At 34.6% G+C, this 25,469-nt stretch overlaps 2 long non-coding RNA genes across 5 annotated transcripts in view; one reads left to right on the top strand and one right to left on the bottom strand.

Moving 5' to 3' along the window:
- Nucleotides 1-20,851, top strand: part of LOC141276928 (uncharacterized) — a 199,844-nt gene extending 178,993 nt beyond the window's left edge. Inside the window, exons 5-6 of the long non-coding RNA XR_012327311.1 lie at nucleotides 4,831-4,964; nucleotides 18,295-20,851. This is a non-coding gene — a long non-coding RNA (uncharacterized lncRNA). The remainder of the gene's footprint in view (nucleotides 1-4,830; nucleotides 4,965-18,294) is intronic.
- The window catches only part of LOC141276926 (uncharacterized), a 242,375-nt gene that overhangs the window by 23,899 nt on the left and 193,007 nt on the right, over nucleotides 1-25,469 (bottom strand). For all 4 annotated transcript variants that reach the window (XR_012327307.1, XR_012327306.1, XR_012327309.1 and 1 more), the window contains exons 5-6: nucleotides 12,565-12,630; nucleotides 12,040-12,097 (exon numbers count right to left, since the gene is read on the bottom strand). This is a non-coding gene — a long non-coding RNA (uncharacterized lncRNA). The remainder of the gene's footprint in view (nucleotides 1-12,039; nucleotides 12,098-12,564; nucleotides 12,631-25,469) is intronic.

Here is a 25,469-nt window from a genome sequence, read left to right as displayed (position 1 = left end):
AAAACAAAATACATAAGCAAAAAACCCCCACCACTCTGAGTCTATCATCTCATTCCAGTTTTCCTAAGTAGTTAATGATTTCCAATGCATGGGATTAGGAGATCTTAGAACTATTGGGCTACTAGCTCTACCTTCTTTGAGATACCTCTACAAAGCAGATCACTGAACATTCATCCACCTTAACTGTGCCTTAGATTTCTTTCTCCTATTGGAATAAATGGGGTTCTGAGCACAAGCAAGAGTCGAAATTCTGGAAAGCAGAGGCTCCAGACACCATACACAGCTCTATCAAGAAACTGAGATGATTTTGAAACTGAGATGGATTGTAGCCTATATGAAATTTATTTTATGAACTACTTATTCTAGCACTAAATAATATCTTCATGCAAATTATGCTTTGCTCTAACCTCTGCATTCTTTATTCTCTGCATAATGAAAACAAATCCCTGAAAATATTCGTTTAATTGGTATAGTACTTCATTCCTTTTGCTGTTTTCACATGTCCCAATGGTGCCTTGTATAGACACACTAAAACTTTATCTGCAAAGTACAATTTTCCATCGCGATGAATGAGAGACTATTTACATCTGGGTAGTATGTGGTTGCAATAGCCCTGGAAAACAAAAGTCAGATCACAAATCCCTTTCTCAAAGGCAAATACAGATCAGTTTCTACTTTTGATCCAGGCAGAAAGCCAAACCTAGAATAAGAGAAGCCATATGTATGTCTGAGAGAAAGTTGCCTACATAAGTAGGGATTTCCCCCAAATAATGAAGTTAACTTTATGATGGCTTTTGGAGGATGATGAAAATGTAATGGTCAGACTACAAAACTTTAAAAATGTTTTCCAAATACTTGGAGGTAATTTTTTAAAAAGAAGAAACAGCATGATAAAGGGGCCACAGCCTTCGTCAAGACTGATTAATACAAAAAGGGCAGCTATGGTATTTAAAGGTTCACCAGTTTCCCTACACTCAAATGCAGATGAAACTTGTTCCCAGATATTTATATCCATGTCCAAAAGAAGAAATATCTCTGACTAAATAGGAGAGAGTCTGTAAAACTGCCCACCCTCATGCCCTTTCTGATTTTCATTTATGCTTAAAGATCATAAAAACAAGTGAGTAATTCTAGAATTACTATCAGAAACCCTCTTTTAGATACATCAGGTCAGTTCAAGAAGATTGATCCTAACATCCCCAGTCTGGGAAGAGTCTAAAGGTCTTCTAAACAAGTGGTTCTCAACTGAGAGCAATTTGGTCCCTAAGGAACATCTGGCATGTCTGGAGACATTTTTGATGGTCACAGTTGGAGTGGGGGGGGGAGAAGTGCTACTGGCATCTAATAAGTAGAGGCCTGGAATGCTGCAAAACATCATACATTGCACAGGACAGTCCTTGACAAGAAAGAATTAGGGCCCAAAATATTAAGTGCAGAGAATAAGAAACACTGTTTTTAGATCAGTGTCCCCTGGATCAGCCCAATCTGTGAGGAAGAACGATCTTACTGATTTCTGACCTTGGAGGTCCTCGTTGTAAGCAGACGTTTAGAGCCATGTTCCCCCTGGTTTTGGATGTATTCAACTGGTGGCGTTTCTGTCCCTATTTCTAAGCTGTGTGGTCTTTCTTGTAAACAACTATTTGGAGACTATTGCCCTACTCCTTCCTTGTAGCAGACCTGTCAGATCCTGACCTGTTGTGGCCTAAAAAGAAAGGCACAAAAGGGAGGCTAGAACTATATTAGCTGATTTATTTGGCTTTTCTCAGCCCACGTAGAATATTCTAAATTAAGAGAAATAACATTTGGAATTTACTTCCACCTCGAGGCCAAGCAGTATGTTTGACCATGACTATAAACAAAAATAAATTTGAAGAATAGTTTGGATATTTAAATTCCACTTCATAGTATGCAATTATATGTATGAATTTCCAAACTGATTTATTTAATCAAGGAAATGATTACATAGCATATAACAAAACCCAAAAATATGTCTATATTTTCCTCTATTTGAAAACATTTAAATATGTATTTTTTTAAAATAGTGCAAAGTGGCCAATGTTTTTTCCTTGAGAAGAAAAAAAAATATTCTGGGAGAATGTACTGCATTAATTTTGGTGTTAAAGTAATGGTGAAAATAACATCTGTGTATGTTTTTTGTCTGTCTGTAACTCTCTTGCTTAACAAAATAGTAGATTGGAAACTTTTTGTTGGTTCGCCAATTATTCATTTGAAGTTTGGTCCATGAAACTCCAAATTCTGGAATCACTGTTCTAGTCCAGCCAGCAACAAACACTTCACAACCAAATAATCAGAGTCTTTGCTTAAGCAATTCTAATGGTGAGGAATGTCATATTTGGCCAGTCCTACTGGAAAGTTCTTTATGGTGAGGTGAAACATAATGTTTGTAATCATCTCCTTGCAATTTCTTGGCTATTGTTCTACCCTTCAGGCCCCAGAAAACTATATCCAAATCCTACTTCTATAAGACAGCAATAGGCAATGATGAGGAAGAGTTCATGCCCATCTTGAACTCTGTCTTCTCTGAGCCAGGCACATGACACAACTCAAGAGTTCCTCTCATCATTCTGGTCCTTGTCCTCTAAACAGCTTCCAGTTTCTATAAAATTGACCAGCATAAGCTTTGACTGAAGCAAAGTTGAATAGTACTACCATTTTTCTGTTTCTGACGTTTCACTCATACCATTCAGCTTTAGGACAAATTAGGTTTGTTGGCAAGTTTTAGTAGTATTGATACACGAAATTATAGTCAAATCAAATCAGAGATTTAAATAAATTCTTCTTTTATCCCACATGCCCCCTACTGTGTATATATCCAATTATTGTGGTTTCTATTTAAGGTTAGGATTTTTAAAAATTTATCTCTCCTATTTTTATCTTGTCATTGTCAGCACATTATTCCACCCTGCTGAGATTTTAAAAAATATTTTTATTATAAACTATTTCAAACATATGAAAAATTAGACTAGTGTAATGAAAACCCATGTGCCCAAACTCAGATATAATAAATATTAACATTATTCCATATTTTCTTTTGGTTATTATATTTTTTAGAAAACCAAACATTAAATATAGTTACAGCCCATCTGATGGCTCTAAAAATCCCATCCCCTTCCCTCTCTCCTCAGTAAAACCACTATCCTGAAGGTGCTCTGTATCCTTCTCAACACAGATTTATATACCTAATCCTATAGAGAGAGATAGCTATAGACCATATGTATAGATAAACTTTAAATATATGTTATCATAGAATATAAATCACTCTCTAACTTGGCTTTTTAAATTCAACTCTTGCTTCTGGTACTTATCCTTGTTGAAACATGAAGTACCAGCTCTTTCGTTTTCAATTGTCCATTTATCCAGTCTCTTATTTTTTCTATTTCAAACAATGCTAGTGTGAGCATCCCTAAACACATCACCTTCTGTCTCTGTATAATAGTTGCTCTAGGACAGACATCCAGAAGTAAAATTTCTGAGTTGCAGTTATGTATCATCACTGTTAATAGATATTTTCAAATTGCTTTTTAAATCAATAGTGCTAATTTATGTTTCCACTAATAGTGACTGAGAATTTGTGTTACTCCACATCCGTGGCAATACTTGATATTATGGATTCAATTGTGTCCTCCTCCAAAATTCATTTAAAAAACCATGTTGAAAATTTATGTTGCAGTCTTAACCACCAGTGCCTCAAATGTGACCTTATTTGGGAATAGGCTCATTGCAGATGAATCTAATTAAGATAAGATCATATTAGAGTAGGCTAGGCTCCTAATCCAATGACTGATGTCCTTATAAAAAGAGGAAATTTGGATACAGAGACATACATACAGGGAGAAAGCCATGTAAAGATAAAGGCAGACAGAGATTGGGGTGATGTAACAGATACCGAGGAACACCAAAGATTGCTAGAGAACCACCAGAAGCTAGGAGAAATCATAGAACCAATTCTCCCTCATAGCTCCCTGAAAGAGCCAAACCTACCAACTTGATCTGAGACTTCTAGGCTGCGGAACTATGAACAATAAATTTCTATTGTCCAAACCATGCAGTTGTGATACTTTGTCACACCAGCTCTAGCAAACCAATACACTTGCTATCGCATGACTTTTTAAATGTAATAGATATAAAAGAGAATCTTATTTTAATTTTCTTTCACTAATGATACTGAGCATATATATATTGCTAATTTGGATTCCCTCTTCAGAAAATTATCTTTTTAATCTCCTTTGTCTACTTTTTAACTGACTTTCAATTTTGATGATATTTTTACACAAATATTTTAAATTATTCAACAATACTTTTATGAAACACGTTCTTGGTGTCATAGTTAAAAATGTTTCCTATTCTGAGGCTTTAATATCTTCTATAATTTCTTCTAACAATTTAAAGTTTTGATTTTTACAATTTGTTCTTTAATCTACCTGAACTTGGATTTTATATATGAAATAAGGTAGCAATTTATTGTTTTTTACATTTAGATCATCAATTTCCCAAGAACCATTTATAATTCTCAGTTCTTTTTCATTAATTTTATTAACACTTCTGTCATAGTACGTATTCTTACGTATATATGACCTTGTTTCTGGGCTCTCTATTCTATTTGTCTGTTCATCTAATTCTATTCTAATACTGTGCTATCTTAACTATTATAGCCATGTAGAAAGTTTTCACTGATGTTAAAGAAAAATTATACTATCATTTTCTTCTCAATTTCTAATTTCATTGCATTGTCATTAGAAAACATAACTAGCATCATATTGAATATACAGTAGAATATTAAAATGGGTCTCTTTCTATCTATTTTAAAAGAGTCCCTGAGGCCAAGAACAAAATGAAGTACCTATTCTGAAGGGAAGGAGTAAATACCTTTGAAACAGTTGTGAAGTAGCTGGTAACACTCAGCCCAAAACCACATCAAGGACAATTATCTTCAGGTTAAAAAGGTAAGGAGAGAAAACTTTCATGGTAAAAATTTTAGAATAGCAATTTTTTCCTCTCCCCGAATAGGTTAAAAAAAAAAAAGAGATGTCCCTTTATGCCTAATGAGGAATTTTAAGGAGCACTGGAGAGCTTGATGCCAGTCTTCTGGAGCTCGAAGAGCAATGCTGCAGAAGGAAGGGAACATTGACCACTAGAGGCAGAAGCTAAGTGTGGAGGGAAGAGGTAATAAGCAGCCAGCCAACAAGTCACCGCCTATACCAGAGAGTCATAGCCAAGTGAGGAACCCCTTGGAACTATTCTCAAGAGAAACGTTCAACTTTGAGCATCCACTGACCATCAATATGGATGTGGAAAATAGGCATAGGAGGCTTTGAAAAGTTCGCACCTATTCCTGGGTATCTAGAAGGCTGCACATATGTTGAGGGTTGTGCGCATGCTCAGGCTGTCTACGTGCTCCAGAAAGACCTGAGAAAGCCCTCTGCAGTTACCTCTGGCTGACCTTGACTTCAAGGAAATAAAGGGTAAGGCAGAGTTGTAAAGTGCCTGGCTGACTGTGGAAAGCTTGTATGAACATGCACACACAGACCCTTGGCAAAGACTGGGAGACTTATTGGTTCCAGGCATTTAAGGAAATCATTGTCCAATCATAATCTGAGCTTCAACTGAGTAGAGACTTCAGTGATTCCACACAACAAAGATCACAGAATTTACAGAAATAGTTCAGGAACATCACTAAGCAAACAAACACCAACCATGACAAAAAATAGTAACAACAAAGTCTGAGGGAGCAGAAGATTAGATTTTCAAAGTTGCCACATTATGCAAAATGTCCAGTTTTCAACAAAAAATAACTATGGGACATGGAACAAACAAGGAAGTGTTGGTCCATACACAGAAAAATCATCAGTCAATAGAAACTGTTCCTGAAGAAACACAGTTGTTGTACTTAATAGACAAGATTTAATCAACTATTTTAAATATGTTTAAAATACATATGTTTAAAATAAGAACTAAAGGAATTCATGCCTCAAGAACTAAAGGAAAGTACGAACAACTTCTCACCAGGTAGAGATTATCAATAGAGACAGAATAAAGAGAAATTCTGGGGTTGAAAAGTACAATAAAAATTGTGAAAAATTCATTGCTAACTTCATACTTAGAGATACCAAAAGTCTTTCTCCTAAAATTTTCTCCTAAAATTAGGAAAAAGACAAGGATGTCTGCTCTTGCTACACCTATTCAACATTGTGCTGGAGGCTATAGCAAGAGCAATTAGACAAGAAGAAAAAATAAAAGGCATCCAGATTGGCAGAAATTCTTGAAATTCAACAACAAAAGGACAAATAACCCAATGAAAATATGAGCAAAGAAATATTTCTCCAAAGAAGATATACAAAAAACTATTAGGGAAAAGCAAGTCAAAACCACAATGAGATACCACTTCCCACCTACTAGGATGACCGTTATAAAAAAGACGAACAAATAAGTGAAGGTGAAGATGTGCAAACTCTCATGTATTGCTGATGAGAATGAAAAAAATGCAGCTGCTTTCAAAAACAGTTTGACAATTCTTCAAGAAGTTCAACATAGTTAACTTATAACTCTGCAATTCTACTCCTAGGTATATAGCTGAGAAAGATGAAAGCATATATCCTTACAAAAACTTGTATCCAGATGTTTATAGTAGCCAAATATTTCATTAAAGCCAAAATGTCGAAACAACCCAAATGCTCAACTGGTGAATAAACAAAATATGGTATATCCATACAATGGAATATTATTCAGCTCTAAAAAGAATGAAGTACTGATACATGTTACAACACCGAAGAACCTGGAAGATACTATGCTACATGAAAGAAGCCAGACATGAAAAACAACATATTGTATGATTTCATTTATATGAAATGTTTAGAATGGGCAAACCCATAGAGGTGGAGAAAGCAGCTTGGTGGTTGCCAGGGGCTGGGGGTACAGGGCAATGAGTAACTGCTTAATGGGTACAGAGTTTCCTTTGGGGGTGATTAAGATGTTTTAGAACTAGATTGAAGTAGTAGTTTCACAGATATATAGATATACTAAAAACCACCCAACTGTACACTTTAAAAGTGATTTTTATGAAATGTGAATAATATCTCATCAAAAAATGACAATGTAAGTTGCCACATAAAAAGGCGGGAGTAATGTGATTGCCTCAATAAAGACAAAAATTTTTTGAAAAACTTCCAAATTAGAAAAAAAATCACAAACTAGGATGGAAGGAGACCACCTTAACTTGTTAAAGTTTATATTCACACCCACACACAGAAAACCCAACTATGATAAACAGAACATTTACAGGAAAACTTAAAAGTTACTCCATTTTAAAGAACAAGGATGTCCACCGACAACAGTGTCATTTAACATAGTACCAGAACTCCTGGCCAATACTATAAAGTATTATAATAATAGCAGCAACAACAATGATGAGGAGGAGGAACTAAAGTGTAAGGCAAGATATAAAAATGTTGTTTGCAGATAATCTCATCATCTACCTAGACAAACCAACTAAATTAAAAAACAGGAAGAGTAAGAGAGCTCAACAAGGTTGACAGAGACAAACTCAATATACAAAAACCAATGGCATTCTCTATAACAGCAAAAACAAACTATAAAATACAGTACGTATATATCTTTCCAATAGCAACAAAAACTTAAGGTACCTAGGCATTTTCTTTATCAAGAATACACAAGGGCTTCCCTGGTGGCACAGTGGTTGAGAGTCTGCCTGCCGATGCATGGGACACGGGTTCGTGCCCCAGTCTGGGAAGATCCCACATGCCGCGGAGCGTCGTGGCCCGTGAGCCATGGCCGCTGAGCCTGCGCTCCACAACGGGAGAGGCCACAACAGTGAGAGGCCCGCGTACCGGAAGGAAAAAAAAAAAAAAAGAAGACACAAAACTTCACTGAAGTATGTAGATAATTACCTGAATAAATGGAGTATATTCTGTTCTATGGATAAGTCCACTTAGCATTATAAAAATATCACTTCTCCACAATTTCATCTATAAACTCAACTGAATCCAAAAAAAATCCATGTGGAATATTTAAAGAAAAAGCCAAAAATATTCTAAAATTTACATGAACAAATACAAGTTTGCAAATAACTAAGTTGACCTACATTAAAAAAAGCAAAGATGAACACTTGCTTTTCCAGTTATTATATAATAACCAGTAAATAGACAAATGGACAGATGGATCAAAAGAGAAAGCTTGGAGACAGACCCATGAACATATAGGAACTTAACACATGATAAAGATGGCATCATACATTAATGTACTAAACGGAAGGAACAGATAATTTATTAGATGCTTTGGGGAAAGTTGGTTCACTATACAGAGAAAAATTCAAATAAGTTCATTTGTTAATATAATTTGCAAAGATGGAATCATGGTTTATAAAATACCTATATGTAAAAGTTAAATTATAAAACTAATTATCGATGATGTGAGAAACTATCTTTGTGACAGTGGAGTGGAAATGAACTTTTTAAACAATCTTAAAGCATGAAATATCAGACAAAAATTTTTTAATTGCTTAACCTGATTATATCAAAATAATGGCTATTGATTAGGGAACATGATGGCAAAATGAACAATGTCTGAAATCAATCAGAGACTCTTTCAGATGAGAAGTCAGTGAACTTTTTCCATAAAGGGATAGCTAGTAAATATTTTAGGCTTTGTGAGTCATATAATCTCTGTTGGAACTAAACTCTAAACTCCGTCATTGTAGCATAAAGCCAGCAACATACAATACGTAAATGAATGAGCATGGCTACGTTCAATACAACTTTATTTATGGACACTAAAATTTGATTTTATATAATTTTCATGGGTCACAAAGTATTATTATTCTCTTCATTTTTTACCCTATCATTTAAAAATGTAAACTTCATTCTTAGCCTGTTGGCTGTATGAAAAGAGATAGCAAGTCAGTTTTGGGCCAGAGACCAAGATTTGCTGACCCTTGGTCTAGACTGTAAATGAAGCTTTGCAAATGAACAAGACAAAAGAAGAATAGCAATTCCAAAAAGGCAAAAGGTAAAAGCAAGCAAAATATAAAAAGTGAAATTTAAAAGGCCTCAACCTTTAAATATACACTCAGACTAACTAATAATCAGAAAAATAAAATGAGATATCATTTTATACCCTTCAGACTGTCAAAAATTAGAAAGCTGGATAAGGCCAAATGTTGGCTGGAATTAGAGACAGGGATCTTCATGCCTTGCTGGTGGAAGTGCAGACTGTGTAATGCTTCTGAGAAATCTGTTAAATTAAGTATATTGATATCCCTCCATCTGGGTATCCTTCTCTTGCCTCTATAAGAAGTAAGTCTGTAAGGTCTGTAAGGGGAAATATATAAGGAAATTTATGCAGATTTGTTGCAGGGAGTTGAACATGATCTGGGTGCCCATTGTTGATAGAATAAATGGATAAACATGGTAGATACATACATACTACTAATGAGAACCAAGCCAATTTTGAACAACAAAATTGATAGTCATATAAGCACAATATTTTGTGAAAAAGTGAGAAACAGGTGAAGATGTAATTTATGTTACCATTTATGAAAATTAAAAAATAACAATGTACATAAAACAATTCATGTTTCACAGGCATATATACAAACCAAAGGACACCTGCCAAACTAGTTAGAATTGAGCTTGGGATGTGGGAGGGGAACAGGTGGAATAGAAAATGAGGATTAAAAGGAATAAATATATAAATCAAACAAAGAGAGTAGGGCCTTACAGGACCATCAGTGATTCTGCACTGTGTATTGAGGTGTGTGATTCACTCAGTCCTTTGCCTCTGAGGTTGATAGACATACACAAACAAATAAAAAGCACAAATTACTGAAAACATTATAGTGGGGGATATAACAGATAACTTTCAATCTTTAACAGATGAAGCACACAAACAAGAAGAGGAAGAAATAAAAGGTTTTTGCGTAAATAAATAAAGTTAAATAAAAAGATATAGCTAACTTCCTATCCTACAAAGGAAAGAAAGACTTTCATATTTTGTCAAGGGACATTTGCTAAAATCAATCATCTCTTCAACCTTAAATAAAACCTTAAAATCTATAATTCTCCATAATGTAAAAAAGTTAAACATTAAAACACAATAAAATAAAGCAAATCCCAACCATGGGAACTAAAACTTAATTTTCTAACCATAAGAACAAAGAGAAAATCTAAAACAACAGCAGTGACAATTTATACAATAATAAAAATGATACTACCATATCAAAAGGTATAGAATGACAAAGGTATAGTAAAAGTAACTTTATATCCCAAATTAACTACTAAAAAGAAATGAAACAAAAAAAGACTTACACCTAACTACCTATAAGAAGAATAAAATTTGTCATTAATAATTGAAGGAGAGTTTTCCAGACAAGCAAAAGCTAAAGGAGTTCATCACCACTAGACCAGCCTTACAAAGCATGTTAAAGGGACTTTTTAAAGCTGAAATGAAAGGTGCTTGGTAAAGAGTAACAGGAAAATATATGAAAATACAAATCTCACTGGTAAAGGTAAATATATAGTAAAATTCAGAATAATCTAATGTTGTAAAGTAGTACATTAATCATTTATAAGTCTAGTATGAAGGTTAAAAGACAAAAGTAGTATATATAACTATAACTACAATGATTAGTTAATGATATACTATATAAAATGATGTAAATTAAGACATTAAAAACATAAAATGTGTGTGGGGGTACATATATAGAGCTTTGGGATGCATTCCAACTTAAGTTGTTATTAACTTAAAATAGACTTTTATAAGTTGTTTTACATGAGCCCCATGTTAACCACAAGGCAAAAATCTATAGTAGATACACAAAGAAAGGAAGCTAAGCATAGCACTACAGAACATCACCATCAAAAGGAATACAGCAAGAGGAGAAAGGACAGAGAAACTACAAAACAGCCAGAAAGCAATTAACAAAATGGCAATAAGTATATACCTATCAATAATTACTAAATGTGAATGAACTAAATTTTCAAATCAAAGGACATAGAGTAGCTAAATGGATAAAAATCAAGACCCATCTTTATGTCGCCTACAGAAGACATATTTCAGATATAGGGACACACAGACTGAAAATAAAGGTATGAAAAAAGATATTCCATGCAAATGGAAACCAACAGAAATCTGGGGCAGCATACTGGTATTAGACAAAATAGACTTTAAGACAAAGACTTTAAAAAGATACAAGGAAGGTCATTACATGATAATAAAGGGCTCAATTCAAGAAGAGGATATAACATTTATAAATATCTATGCACCCAACATAAGAGCATCTAAGTATATAAAGCAAATATTAACAGACCTAAATGGAAAAATAGATAGTACAATAATAGTAAGGGACTTTAATACCCCACTTTCACCAATGGATAGATGATCCTGTTAGAAAATCAATGAGGAAACATTGGCCTTAAACAACATGTTAGATCTAATGGACTTAACAGATATTTTCAGAACATTCCATACAAAAGCAACAGAATACACATTTTTCTCAAGGGCACATGGAACTTTCTCCAGGAGAGATCATAAGTTAGGCCACAATACAAGTCTTAATAAATTTAAGAAGACTGAAATCCTATCAAGCATCTTTTCTGACCTCATTGGTATGAAATTAGAAGTCAATTACAAGAATAAAAGTGGTACCAAATGTAAAATAGATAGCTAGTGGGAAGCAGCTGCATAGCACAGGGAGATCAGCTCAGTGCTTTGTGTCCACCTAGAGGGGTGGGATAGGGAGGGTGGGAGGGAGATGCAAGAGGGAGGAGATATAGGGATATAGGTATATGTATAGCTGATTCACTTCGTTATACAGCAGAAACTAACACACCATTGTAAAGCAATTATACTCCAATAAAGATGTTAAAAAAATTTTTTAAAATAAAAGTGGAGTATTTACAAATATGTAGAAATTAAACAACATGCTGCTGAGTAGAAGGTCAAAGAAGAAATCAAAAGAGAAATTTTTTAAATCTTGAGACAAATGAAAATATAAAAGCAACATACCAAAACTTATGGGATGCAGCAGAGCCATTCTAAGATGAAAGTTCCTAGTGATAAATGCCTAGACCAAGAAATAAGAAAAATCTCAAATAAACAACTTAACTTTATACTTCAAGGAACTAGAAAAAGAACAATTGAAGCCCAAAGGTAGTACAGGCACAGCTCATTTTATTGAGCTTCACTTTATTGAACTTCATGGATATTGCATTTTTTACAAATTAAAGGTTTGTGGCAATGTTGCACTAAACAAATCTATCTGTGCCATTTTTCCAAAAGCATTTGTTCACTTTGTGTCTCTGTGTCAGATTTTGGTAATTCTCACAATATTTTAAATCCCCACCAGCAAAAGATTATAACCTGCTGAAGGCTCAGATGATGTTTAGCATTTTTTAGCAATAAAGTATTTTTTAATTAAGATATATACTTTGTTTTTTAAGACACAATTCTATTGTACACTTAATAGACTAAGATAGAGTGTAAACATAACTTCCATGTGCCCTGGGAAACCCCAAAATCCATGTGACTCACTTTATTGTGATATTCTCTTTATTGCAGTGATCTGGAACCAAAGTCACAAAATCTCCTGAGGTATGCCTGTAGAAGAAAGGAAATAACAAAGTTCAGAAAGGAAATATATGAAATAATAGAGACTAGAAAAAAAAGCAGTGCTATTAGCTGATTTTTTGAAAAGTTAAACAAAATTGAAAAAACTTCAGCTAAACTCCCCAAGGAAAAAAGAAAGGACTGAAATAAATAAAATCAGAAATGAAACAGGAGATGTTGCAACTGATACAAAGGATCATAAAAGACTACTATGAACAATTGTATACCAACAAATTGGACAAAGTAGAAGAAATGGATAAATTCCTAGAAACACACAATCCACTGACTGAAGCATGTAGAAATAGAAAATCTGAACACATTTATTACTACTAAGGAGACTGAATCAGTAATAAAAAGCACCCAACAAACAAAAGTCCAGGAACAGATGGCTTTACTGGTGAATTCTACCAAACATTTAAAGAAGAATTATTACCAGCCTTTCTCAACAGAACAGGAGGGAACCCTTTGAAACTCATTTTACAAAGCCAATGTTACCCTGATACCAAAACCAGACAAGGATGCCACAAGAAAATTACAGACCAATATCCCTGATGAACATAGATGCAAAACTCCTCAACAAAGTATTAACAAACTGAATTGAACAACATGTTAAAAGCATCCTACGCCATGATCAAGTGGGATTTATTCAAAGGATACAAGGATGGTTCAACATCTGCAAATCAGTTAATGCGATATACCACTTTAACAAATGAAGGATAAAAATCATATGCTTGTCTAATAGATGCAGAAAAAGTATTTGACAAAATTCAACATCCATTTATAATAATAGCTCTCAACTAAGTGGGTATAGAGGTAGCACACCTCAACATAATAAAGCCGTATAAAACAAGCCCACAGCTAACATACTCCATGGTGAAAAGCTGAAAGCTTTTCCTCTAAGATCAGGAATGAGACAGGGATGCCCACTCTTGCCACTTATTCAACATAGTATTGGGGACTTCCCTGGTGGTGCAGTGGTTAAGAATCCATCTGCCAAAGCAGGGGACACAGGTTTGAGCCCTGACCTGGGAAGATCCCACATGCCATGGAGCAACTAAGCCCGTGCACCACAGCTACTGAGCCTGTGCTCTAGAGCCCACAAGCCACAACTACTGAGCCTGCGTGCCACAACTACTGAAGCCCATGCACCTAGAGCCCGTGCTCTGCAACAAGAGAAGCCACCGCAATGAGAAGCCCATGCACCACAAAGAGTAGTCCCCACTTGCTGCAACTAGAGAAAGCCCACGCAAAACAACAAAGACCCCAAACGGCCAAATATAAATAAATTCATAAAAAAAAACAAAAAAATAGTACTGGAAGTCCTAGACAGAGCAATTAGATAAATAAATAAGTGAAATAAAAGGTATCCCAATTGAAAAGGAAGAAGTAAAACTGTCACTATTTGCAGATGATATATAAAAATCCTAAAGACTCTACCAAAAACACTATATTAGAATAAATGAATTCAGTAAAGTTGCTGGATACAAAATCTTTATACAAAAACCTGTTGTACTTCTCTATACTAATAACAAACTGTGAAAAAGAGAAATTAAGAAAACAATCCCATTTACAATTGCATCCAAAGAACCCCCAAAATACCTAGGAAGAAATGTAACCAAGATGGTGACAGACCTGTACACAGAAAACTTTAAGGCCTTGATGAAAGAAATTGAAGAAGAGAAACAAAAAGATATTTCATGCTAATGGATTAGAAGAATTAATACTGTTAAAACCTTCATATTGCTCAACTAATCTACAGATTCAATGCAATTCCCATCAAAACTCCAATGACATTTTCACAAAAATAGAACAAACCAACCTAAAATTTATATGGAACCACAAAGACCCTGATTAGCAAAAACAATCTTGAGAAAGAAGAACAAAGCTGGGGGCATCACACGTCCTGATTTCAAACTATATTACAGAGCTATAGTAATCAAAACAGTATGGTATTGCCTTTATACAGACACATAGATCAATGGAACTGAATAGAGAGCCCAGAAATAAACTCACATATATATAATGAATTAATTTATGACAAAATAACCAAGAATATACAATGGTAAAATGACAGTCTCTTCAATAAATGTTGTTGGGAAACTGGACAGTCACACACAAAAGAATGAAACTAGACCATTATCTTACACCACACACAAAAACTAGCTCAAAATGGATTAAAGACTTGAACAAAGACCTGAAACCATAAAACTAGAAGAAAACATAGGTGATGAGCTATTTGACTTTGGTTTTGGCAACAACTTTTTGCATTTGACACCAAAAGCAAAGGCAACAAAAGCAAACAACAACAACAGGTGGGGCTACATCAAATTAAAAAGCTTCTACACAGCAAAAGAAACCATGAACTAAGTGAAAAGGCAACCTACTGAAAGGGAGAAAAATATTTGCAAATCATATATTTGATAACAGGTTAATATCCAAAATGTGTTTTTAAAAACTCAATAGTAAAACAAAACAAAACAACACTAGAAAAAGATTTAAAAATGGGTAGAGGATATAATTAAGACATTTCTCCAAAGAAGATACACAGAAGGCCAACAGGTACATGAAAAGGTATTCAACATTGTTAATCATTAGAGAAATGCAAATCAAAACCACAATGAGTTAGTATCTTGTACCTGTTAGAATGGCTATTATTGAAAAGATGAGAAATAACAAGTGTTGGCAAGGATGCAGAGAAAGGGGAACACTTGTGTACTGTTGGTGGGAATGTAAATTGGTGTAGCTACTATGGAAAACAGTATGGACTTTCCTCAAAAATTGAAAATAGAATTACCATATGATCCACTTCTGAGTACTTAACTGAAAGGAACAGAAATACTAACTGGAAAAGATATCTGTTCCTCCATGTTCATTGCAGCATTATTTGCAATAGCCAATCATGGAAGTAACCTAAGTGTCCAATGATAGATGAATGGATAAGGAGGTTGTGTATGTATATACAATGGAATATTATTCAGCTATAGAAAAGAAGGAAATCTTGCCATTTGTGACAACATGGATGGACTTTGAGGGCATTGTGTTAAGTGAAATAAGTGAGAAAAAATACAAATACCATATGATCTCACTTATATGTGGAATCTAAAAAACAAATAAAATTGGAACTCACAGATACAGAGAAAAGATTGGTGTGCCAGAGGTTGGGAGGGTGGACAAAATGGGAGGTGGCCAAAGCATACAAACTTCAGTTATAAAATAAATAAGTCATGAGTATGTAATGTACAGTATGATGACTATAGTTAATAATAATGTATATATGAAAGTTGCTAAGAGTAGATCTTAAAAGTTTTCATCACAAGGAAAAAATTATAACTATGATGATGCATGTTATCTGGACTTATTGTGTTCATCATTTTGCGATATATACAAATATAGATCATTTTGTTGTACTGAAATTAATACATTGTTACATGTGAATTATATCTCAATGAAAAAAGTCTTAAAATAAATAATAATGAAGAATGCATAGAATTCAGAAACAAAAAAGTATAAGGATAAAAACAGAAATCTATTAAGTAACAGAAATAGTAAATATATATAAATATTTATTTATAGAATTTTAGATATATAGAAACATATTTAGAAACAAATTTCTATTCAATTAAGGAGAAAGAAAACATGATTAAAATTAGAAATTATAGCAAGAATAGAAAAACTGATTTGCTAATATAAATTACCAAAATTGACCCAAATGTGAAAGCCAAAAGAACTTGAAAGAAAAATGACTTCATAGTCATCTCATGAAACACTGAAAAAGACAATTGATAAAAATCTCACACTTACTGGTGCTTAATACAACAGTTAAAATAAATTTCCATTCAAATAGGAATTAGTAAGGATTCCTATTCTGATCCTTATTTCCTTTTTTTATGTTCTAGTGAATTACAATAAGAAATCAGAAAACATAGATGTAACAAAATATAAAAGTGAGAAAAGCCACTTTTATTTCAACAGTTCTCTACTTAGAAACTCAAGGGAATTGGCTGGAAGTTTACTAGAATTGAAATATTACTTGAGTTAAGAATCTGAATAAAAATGTAATATTCACAAGTGAATAATCATTCTTCTAATTTAATGGGAGGAAAATAAGAAAATAAAGGTAACTATAGATGACCTCAATAAGAAACATATTAGGTGTATACAAAATTACAAAATTTTGCTAAAGAATAAACATTCACATTAAATGATAATGCTAATTACTATAAAGATGATATTTTTCTGTAATAAATTTTTAGGTTATACTCAGAGATAAAAATATATTGAAATTTACCTGGAGTAACAAACATCTAGTTAATATGTGTTTTACAAACAAACAAAAATATTAAAGGGATGTGCCTTGTATAAAATTCAAATTTATTATGGAGTTACAATAATTAAAGTAATATAAACTTAACCCCAAAATCAATCAACAGAAGAACCACTGCACAATAAAATAGAATTGGGTCATTCTATTTGAGTGGAGCTGGAAAAACTTGACTTGTAGAAAATTAGATCACACTGCATCCCCAAATAAATTTCATATTAAAGGCTAAGTATTAAAGTGAACTAGGATAAAACATAGGAGAACATTTTTGCATTGGTTTTGCTAACTGGGCAGAGCCAGGATAAGCAGAATAAAGAAGAAACTTTCCTAGGGCCTCTGGGGTAATATCCAGAAATGGAGCTTGGTTTAGATGTGAAGAACTTTCCCACTCATTTCACCATAAATGTGGACTTCTTACCACCTGCACCTGTATATATCAGTTTCCACATGAATATCTCATGTCTTCTTCAAATAACTCATTTCACAAACTTTCCCAGAATACATTGGCCCTGGATATCTACTATGGTGGTAGAAAGAATCTCTAGCTAGCCCTTTGGGATTAAGCAAAGGATCTTGCAACAGGACATCAGGGAGAAAACACACCTAATTTTACGAGAAGTTTATTGTTTATGAAATTTTCATAAACAATCTGGCATTTGAGAAACAGGACCTTAAAAGGTAAAATTTGAATACATTGATATGAGAGAAGGATAGCCCATGATGAATAGCAACGAAAAAAAGCAAAGAATTGGGAAAGTTTGGGAACATAGGAGAGGACATGAAGTAATAGAATGGGCAACAAGATTAGTAAATATTAGTTTACTAGGTCTGCCATAGTAAAGCACTACTTACTGAGTAACAGAAATTTATTCTCACTGTTTTGGAGGCTAGAAATCTGTGATCAAGTAGATCAAGCAGGGCCATGCTCCCTTTCCAGGCACTAAGGAAAAATCTGTTTCAGGCCTTTCTCCTAGCCTCTGGAGATTCGATTGCCTATGTAAAGACCCTATCTCCAAATAAGGTCACATTCTGAGACATTGGGAGTTTAGATTCCAGTATGCCTTTTTTGAGCAGTAGCAGAGGAGACACAATCAACACATTACAATAAGCAACAGATCAGGAAGGACTTAATTTAATGGGCTAATGGAGTAAAGTACTGCTTAACAATACCTTAGGTAACAACCAAAGTTAAATGATTTTAGTCCAAGGAAGAAGCAAAAATGAGAGGAAGGGAAATGAATCTAGTTATCAAAAGCAAAAAAGTTAAATGTAGTTAATAATGTCAGAATAATTTAAGATATGACAATTTACATATGCTTTGTTATTTCTTCTAGAAATTAGTAATTTGTAATTCAGGTCATGGAAGAACTATACCCAAACACAGATTTTAGCAAAAAGAATACTGGAGCTACCAAGAAAAGTTGAACCAACAGCCTACAAAAATGGACAATAACAAAGAAATCTGCTGGAGGATATATAATCCCAGGAACTTTGCATGCCCCAACAATGAACAGCAGATGGTACTAAGTCCAAAGAATATTGGTAAATAAAATCGCCAACGGTTTCAATCAGATGAAAAACTGGAATGTTAACTCCAAATCCTATGTAAACCAGTTTCCAGAGAGAAATTTTTTTCTTTTTAAGTGAAAACATATTTGCATTTTGATTGCACATTTCTTCCAAGGCTTTCAAAGCATTTCTATGCATAAGTTTTTCTGCTTTATGAGTAATCCAGGGCAATTCACTTTTAAGCTTGTATTGTGTTATTGTTTTCATTATAAATGTTGAATGCATATTTCAGGTACATTGCAGTTTCTGGGGTTGGGGGAGCAGTAACTACCACTGAAAACAGTGTCTCTATATGCACATGAATATAAAATATGAATACATTCTAAGCTATATAAATATGAACAAACTAGGAAATAATAGACATATAAGCATATCACCATAAAAAAAATATCCAGTTCTATACTACTTAATCTTTTTTTTTTTTTTTTTTTTTTGCGGTACGTGGGCCTCTCACTGTTGTGGCCTCTCCCGTTGCGGAGCACAGGCTCCGGACGCTCAGGCTCAGTGGCCATGGCTCACGGGCCCAGCCGCTCCGCGGCATGTGGGATTTTCCCGGACCAGGGCACGAACCCGCGTCCCCTGCATCAGCAGGCAGACTCTCAACCACTGCGCCACCAGGGAAGCCCTACTTAAATCTTTTTGCAGTATGTAAAGGGTTGGTACAAATCTATGAATTATAGTAATTATGCAAAAATATAACTCATAGAAAACCATTTATATTAACACCACAGTAAAATCATCTCTAACATGGGTTATGTTTTAAAATAAGTGCATAAAGAGAAAACTGCATGTTGTAAAAATTATGCTTAATAGCCCATTAAATAACCATAAACTACACTATGTGATTTTGTGCATTCTGTCTCTACAACATGGGATTGAATTGGTTTTGTTTTTGGCTTTTGGTTTTTGGTGGGCACCAAATAAAGTAACTAACATATAAAGTTCATTCTGTAATAGGTGATTATAGATGATTTTCTTATACTGAGCACATGTAGTTGAATTTGGATAAGTAAAATGTGAATATGACAGTTCCACTTTCATGATTGGAATTTACTGCATTTTTACTCAAATCAATAAACTATCTTTAGACTCCAAAGTAAAAGCAACAAAAGCCAAAAATAAACAAGTGGGACTACACCAAACTAAAAAGCTTCTGCACAGCAAAGGAAATCATCAACAAAATGGAAAGATAATTTATCAAATGGGAGAAAATATTTGCAAATCATATATCTGATAAGGGTTTAATACCCAAAATATATAAAGAACTCATACAACTCAACAGAAAAACAAACAACCCAATGTAAAAATGAGCAGAGGAACTGAATAGACATATAAGAGGACATATAGATGGCTAACAGATACATGAAAAGGTATTCAACATCACTGTTTATCAGGGAAATGCCAATCAAAACCACAATGAAATACCATCTCATGATCGTTAGAATAACTACTATCAAAATGACAAGAAATAACAAGTGTTGATGAGGATATAGAGAAAATAGAACCCTTGTTCACTGTTGGTGGGAATGTAAACTGGTGCAATCATTATGGAAAACAGTATGTAAGTTCCTAAAAAAATTAAAACTGATCCAGCAATTCTACTTCTGTGTATTTATCTCAAAAAAATGAAAACACTAACTTGAAAAGATATCTATACCCCCATGTTGATTGCAGCATTATTTACAATAGGCAACACACAGAAGCAGCCAATGGATAAATGGATAAAGAAGTTGTGGTGTGTGGGGGGGGTGTGTGGAATGGAATACACACAATAGAATATTACACAGCCATAAAAAAAGAAGGAAATCTTGCCGTTTGCAACACCATGGATGCACCTTCGGGGCATTTTGCTAAGTGAAGTAGGATGGAAAAAGACAAACACCACATGATTTCACTTATATATGGAATCTAAAAATCAAACCAAAAAACAAACAAAAAAAATAGAGCTCATAGATAGGGAGAACACAGATTGGTTGTTGTCAGAGGTGGGAAGTGGGTGAAATGGGAGAAGGTGTTCAAAAGCCACAGACTTCCAGTTATAAAATAAGTCCTGGGGATGTAATATCCAACATGGTAATTATAATTAATAGTGCTGTATCGTACATTTGAAAGTTGCTAAGAGCATAGATCTTAAAAGTTCTCATCACAAGGAAAAGAAAAATATCTGTATGTGTGGTGATGGATGTTAACTATACTTAACTGTGGTGATCATTTCACAATATATACAAATATTGAATCATGTTGTATACCTGAAACTAATACATTGTTATATGTCAATTACTTCTCAATGGAAAAAATTGTAATAAAAGAAAACTCTTTAAACCCTGACTGACCTATCCCTTCTCTTTCATTTGCTCTCCCACTTATTTTCATTGTCTCTTGGTCTCTCATTAATTCCAACTCTTTATTTTTCTATCTCTTGGATGCCACAGGTCCTATAAGGCTAATAATTCCTATGGGCCATAATGAGAAGAAAGCAGTATTGGAAGCTGTCTCAGGCTTACCCAGATTCTACCAGTTATTAGTTATGAGGTCTTAGGTCACTAGACCTCCCTGATCAATACCATAAAGTCAGAGTCAGTGCCTAATTCATATGGTTTGGGAAGACTAAAGATATAGACCTTATAAACAGACAAACAAGTAAGTATTATAAATGTATAACATAAATGGTGAAACTGAGGCTTAGAGAAATTGAGCCCAACATTATAATGATACGAAATTGTGATTGACTTTTATGACTTCAAAGCCAGAGTTCTTCATTGTTCTATATCTATAATTTAAAAAGCCATAAATACAACAGTATCTTCCTCAAGCTTTTACTACTATATTCAGAACTAAACACATTTATCTAACAACTGAGAGATCCAAGCTCTTTTCTTTTCTGCTTCCTGCCATCTATTTGTGAAGATTCTATGCCTACATTATCACATTCTGCAAATTCCCCCAGTTACTTCAATGGGATGTGGGTCATAGAAAATATGTATGAGAAAGCTAAAATATACCATATGGTGAATGGAGATAAAAATTCAACTTAAATACAGCAAATAGAAGAAATGAGCCATTTGCTCCACATATATCTCATAAAACTGTTAAGACAATGTTTATAAATCACCTTAGTGTCCCTTCTAAAGGGGCTTCATATTAATTATTATGTGTTATCTTAAATATTCTATTGGTTTCATAAAATATAGTAAAAGAAAGCCCTCAAAATCAGAACAAACCTTAAGCACTGTTCTCAGTAACATTACATACAGATAAAATAAAATAAATGCATGCCAAAATTATCTTAGATAGAAAAACAACAAAAGTTCTGAATTAAGTAAAAAGGAATAAAAGTTTAAGTGTGCCGTTTCCTTTTCATTCCAACTAGCTTACTTTTGCTTATAATAATATGTTAGGATATATACAGAATTTTCCTAGATGCTTTCTGAATTTAGCAATTTCACTCTTTGGCCCTGGTAAATACATAGCAAGGAAGCATGCCATTATGAAAAATATTGAGATTCTAGATGACTGAATTAGTAACGATGGATGTCCCGTTTGTTAACAGCCTTCAGGATTTGTCCTTATTCCAGATAGCACAAATCCCAAACATTAAGGATAATCACTAAAATACATATTCATGGACCTTTTTTCTAATCAAAAAATGAATATGAATGTTCTTCAGGAAAAATTTCATGTTAAAAAATATAACAAGAGCAGTAAAATCCTCCATAATCTCCCCTGAGTAACCCCTATTTCATCTTAAACAATGAAAAGTACTATGCTAAAAAACAACTCAGCAAAAAACTGAATTAATTTGTTTTTAAGTAGCTCACAACTCTCAAATCTTAGAAACATCTGCTTTGGAAAATATTTGTTTAGATTATCAGTTAAAATGGCGGTACACATTCTTTACCCATTCAACAAATGGTGATTCTTCATTTAACTACTATCCATTCAAAATATACAGATTAAAGACCTACTAAATTTAAGGCACTCTTCTAGGTCATGGGAATGAACCAAACAAATGTAAATTTGTGTCCTCATAGAAATTACATTCTAGTTAAGACTAGAATGGGGGGCAAATAATAAACAGCAACAAAATTTTTTTTCATATGGTACTATTTTAAAAGGTGATAATTGCTTTGAAGGAAAAATAGAGCAGAGAAGGGAACAAGAGACTGCTGAGGAGTAAACAGCGTTGTGATTCTAAAGAGGCTGGTCAGAGAAGGCTCCACTGATAGTATTTGAGCAGAGCTGCAGGAGATGAAGAATAGAGCCATGCCTATGGCTGGGAAATCGGGTTTCAGACATTTCTCACATGTTCTTAGTCCCTGTCCCATCAAAGAAAAAAATCAAAAGACATTTTAGCAATAATTATTGATTTTCACTGTTGCAGTTTAGAGTTAAAATCACTGCTTTACTGTTTTTTGGTCAATGAGTATCTCATTGCCCTGTTAAAGTATAAACAATAAGGCTTAACTTCACCTGTTCATTCTCTGTCCATACTGAATCAATTCTTTACCAATCATTTTATTCCTTATGGAAATTCAACAGAACATGGGATGAAATCATAAACATTTCAGCTTTATTGAAATTACAGCTAAAATGTTAGATTCTCATACTTTTAAACTATGAGGAGAATCTCAGGGTGTGTGTGTGGTGATATATGGCAATTGGCACTCAGTACCATGTCGAAGGGACAAGAGAAAATAGGGGGGACTATATTGAGCTGAAGAGGACATGTTCCATCAAGTGTTGGAAACCACTCAGGATTTTTTAAAGAAAAAATACACACACAAATAGACACTTTAACTTATGTATGAGCTATTCTCATTTTTGAATAATGGCAAATTTAAATTAAAAAAATTAATCATCAAAAAATCTACATACAATAAATGCTGGAGAGGGTGTGGAGAAAAGGGAACCCTCTTACACTGTTGGTGGGAATGTAAACTGGTACAGCCACTGTGGAGAACAGTATGGAGGTTCCTTAAAAAACTCAAAATAGGGCTTCCCTGGTGGCGCAGTGGTTGAGAGTCTGCCTGCCGATGCAGGGGACACGGGTTCGTGCCCCGGTCCGGGAAGATCCCACATGCTGTGGAGCGGCTGGGCCTGTGAGCCATGGCTGCTGGGCCTGCGCGTCCGGAGCCTGTGCTCCGCAACGGGAGAGGCCACAACAGTGAGAGGCCCGCGTACCGCAAAAAAAACCCCAACAAAACTCAAAATAGAATTACCATATGATCCAGCAATCTCACTGCTGGGCATATACCCAGAGAAAACCATAATTCAAAAAGCTCCATGAATCCTAATGTTCATTGCAGCACTATTTACAACAGCCAGGACATGGAAGCAACTTAAATGTCCATCAACAAGGGAATGGATAAAGAAGATGTGGTACAATATATACAATGGAATATTAGCCATAAAAAGGAACAAAATTGTGTCATTTGCAGAGATGTGGATGGACCTAGAGACTGTCATACAGAGTGAAGTAAGTCAGAAAGAGAAAAACAAATATCGTATAATAATGCATATATGTGGAATCTAGAAAAATGGTACAGATGATCTTAGTTGCAAAGCAGAAATAGGGACACAGATGTGGAGAACAAATGTATGGTTACCAAAGGGGACAGGGGGGTGGAATGAATTGGGAGATTGGGATTGACATATATACACTACTATGTATAAAATAGATAACTAATGAGAACCTACTGCATAGCACAGGGAACTGTACTCGCTGCTCTGTGGTGACTTAAATGGGAAGTAAATCAAAAAGAGAGGGTATATATATATATACGTATGGCTGATTCACTTTGCTGTACAGCACAGCAATGTAAAGCAACTATACTCCAATTAAAAAAAATAACTAAAAAAAAAAATTAATCACCATATGTTGGTCCTAATAGGCCAGATTTAGCGCTCATGTTTCCACTTGAGAACCTCTAGTATGGATTTGGAACATGTGTCATGAGTAAAAACACATCATCCTTGAAACATGTGTCATGAGTAAAAACACATCTTCCTTGACTCCCAGTGCCTTGACCTCCACCTAGCCAGACCATATAATGACTCTTTGTATTTTATGTAGATAGATCTGGGTAAAGATGAGCTCAATGTGGAGAGTTTCAAAGAACCCCAGACAAACTTGTGGGATCAGAAACTAAAAATGGTATATTTCTCACATTCTAGATAGAGAATGATATCAAGACCATCATTCACCAAACAAGGGGTGACGGCAAACGCTATAAAATCTTACAGTCATAGGACTAAGCCTGTATTATCCCACTGTCCCCACTCATGGAGAGGTGTGCTAGAATCAGTCATGAATAGACACATCGTGGACAGACACATTCCCTCCTGGAAAGGGACCTAGATTCCAGCCACCTCATGCATTTATAAAGGAGTTAGACAAGAGCTGAGATCACCATTTTATCTGGTCTTACTGGCAAGCAAAACATTCTATTCTCTGACACCAATTGCCTGCAGAGGTTGCGTATGAGAGACCTGTTGAGGAACCGCTGCTAGCTTGTGAGTAAGATTATCTGGAAGACATGCGGGTTTGTCTCAGGTGACACCCCGTTTCCAGAGGCTTATTAAATTTACATCCTCCCATCAAGGGGATGTACAATATTTTTGTCAACTTTTTTTGACAAGTTTTCACTCTGGGCTACTTCCTGGGACAGTTTTAAGAAGCAGTATGGGGCTATCTATCCATATATAAATTGCAGAGGGAGAAGAAGTTACACATCCTTTAACTTCTCACCCTTCCTGGGATCATCAGGCCTTCAGCCTTGAGGACGAGCCAGATTGTTTGTCTTTTTTTTTTTGGCCACGCCATGCGGCGTGAGGAACCTTAGTTCCCCGACCAGGGATTGAACTCACACCCCCTGCAGTGGAAGTGCGGAGCCTTAACTGCTGGACTGCCAGGGAAGTCCCAATTGTTTGTCTTTTTTTC

This window comes from Tursiops truncatus, chromosome 17 (assembly GCF_011762595.2).
Source record: "Tursiops truncatus isolate mTurTru1 chromosome 17, mTurTru1.mat.Y, whole genome shotgun sequence".
NCBI lineage: Eukaryota > Metazoa > Chordata > Mammalia > Artiodactyla > Delphinidae > Tursiops > Tursiops truncatus.
The sequence above is the reverse complement of the archived record's forward strand: the minus strand, read 5'-3'. Positions and strand labels throughout refer to the sequence as shown.